Genomic DNA, 2,299 nt, shown 5'->3' with positions numbered 1-2,299 from the left:
ATAGTTTCTTTATTAAATATCTAGAAGTTCTATTAGGTTCCATTGCTCAGTCTGATGAACTATTATAATAACCAAATTTGAGTCTATTCTTACCAATATTTCTATATTGATCAATATTTCTATATACCTATAAACACATAATGTAAGTTTAATATGTATTTTCATTTACATGAGATAAAATCTGGTACTCAAAGTGGGACCCACAATCTTTGCAGATTTTATACTGCATAGTCATAGTATTGAGAAATATCCATGCCTGTTTGCCTGTGCTGGAAAAATGGGAATTTCCCCACAGAGGTTTTTGGCAGCCTTGTCACGCTCTTGTTGCGCCCGCCTTTTCATGGCTTCGCACTCTGGCCTCTGCTCCTTGCTGATGGAATCTGACACTACTGGCCCAGGAAGATGGGATTTCCTCCATGGAATGAGTTGCAAGCTGAAGTCTTGCAGGAGATATTGATTTTGAGACTTGGGTCGTGGGTTGAGCTTGGTGGCAGCAATAGAAACAGGCTTGTGCCACAGAGAAGTGAAAGATGAGGTTTTGTGGGGTGCAGGCCTCCCAGCAAGAACAGACTGAGACTCACTAGACTGGAGAGGGTTGGTCATTCCCCTCAAAGTGGCATTGGTGGAAATAGGCTAAGATGCTTTGGTGGAAGCTGTTAGAGATAAGTTGTCAGTAGCTGGTTGGGGTGCATTGATTCGAGTAGGTTGAGCAGAAGGATGCCAGGCAGGGTCAGCTATAGTGGGTCTCTGGGAGGCCAGAGATTGTGGCCTGTAAGAAACAGGTCGAGCTCAAGGTTTCTCTGGGAGAGAAAAGGCAAAGCACCAACTTGACCTTCCCAGGTGGAGGCAGCTTACTCTGGCATGAGGAGGAACACTGATTTTCAGCACTCTTCTTTGTTTTCTTTACTAGAACTTTCTTAGGACTTTGACAGTCAAAAGTAGAATCTAGTCTTGACTGGTTTGCTTCAGAAAACTTGGTGTCTTTGGAGTTGTTTGTTTCGAGGCTTTCTCAAGGTCCCTTGATAAGGTTCAGGTTGTCTTCTCTCATGCCTTTCCTTTTTAGTGCTTGTCTTCTATTCTGATTTCAATTTGTTTTCAATTTATTTCTTTGCTCTACCATTCTAATGGTTGTTTTCTCTGATTCTTTTGGTCTTTTGTGCCCATGGTTTATGGTTTTGCTAGCCTTACTGGATGTGCTTTTGGAGGTTTGGTAGTTGAATGCTTGTCTGTGTTCACAGGAGCCCTATCATTGACTCTGGACAGTGCACACAACCACTTCTTCCTCCAACACATACTTGGTTCTGGCACTGGACTTTGGCCTTAAGTGCCTCATCACTAACTGCAAAGGCTTCATGCTTGTTCTTTCCCACTTGAACAGTGAAACCATCAGTAACACATGAATTCTCATGATGAAAGTTCAGGCTGATGCTTCCTATATTTTTGCCTTGGGGTGTTTTATAAACTATCAATTTGTCAAGATCTGTCAATGAGTGAAACATTAAACTGAATTAAAATTAAAATTATTTTTATATTAAAGTGATTTAAAAATTAAGTGTTCTACCTGAGAGTACCAAGATCTACAAGAACATTGCCACACTCAATTCCCTTTTCAATTGTTTTCTTCATCAAGATTCAGACTTCTCTTTTCCTAATTGGCTCTATTACTAGAAGAGGTTTCCCTTTAGTTCAAAAGATTCAGGCAGTCCAGAAGCTGGAGAATGTCAGGGGTGGTTAACGGAAGTCCTAGAAGATGCTCATAATCTGAGAGGCATCCTGGAGCTTTGAAGATCCCAAATACTTGTTTCCTTTTGTTACTGATTTGGAAGTAGGAACAAGACCGAGATATTTAGATCACATTGAATGGGAGCTATTTCTGAAATGTGCCATACCTAGCAAGGTAGACTGGTGCTCTCAATTGAATCATCACTTAGGCTCCTGCAGGCCTTGCACAGTCTGGAATGTCTGGCACACATCATATGTGGACGTGGAAGGCACAGGCTGGGGGACATGCTCACGTCCAGGAACGTTTCCATCACTACCAAGAAATGAAAGAAGAACCAGTAAGTGATATCCTCCACCTCCTCACATACTAACTAACAGGTGTCTGCGGCGAACGCCTTCTCGGCCAGCGAGGAAGAACGACCACCACACCAGGAGTCTTCTCAGATCACGCTTTATTGGAGAGCCTTTGAATTGATGGGAGAGCTTGAGCGCGAGAGCGCGTGTACCCAAAACATGGCTGTTTATATAGGGAATAGGAACCGTTTTTCCCATTGGTCGTCTGCCTTTCGCCGTCACC

The 2,299-nt window shown here is 42.7% G+C and overlaps 1 pseudogene; it reads right to left on the bottom strand.

Moving 5' to 3' along the window:
• Positions 1–218: 218 nt before the first annotated feature.
• The window catches only part of LOC105984410, a 19,474-nt pseudogene continuing 17,393 nt past the window's right edge, over positions 219–2,299 (bottom strand).

The sequence above is a fragment of the Dipodomys ordii genome, unplaced genomic scaffold (assembly GCF_000151885.1).
Source record: "Dipodomys ordii isolate 6190 unplaced genomic scaffold, Dord_2.0 Scaffold24, whole genome shotgun sequence".
In the NCBI taxonomy this organism is placed as follows: Eukaryota; Metazoa; Chordata; class Mammalia; order Rodentia; family Heteromyidae; genus Dipodomys; species Dipodomys ordii.
Note: the sequence above shows the minus strand (reverse complement) of the source record. Positions and strands in the feature narration are given on the sequence as shown.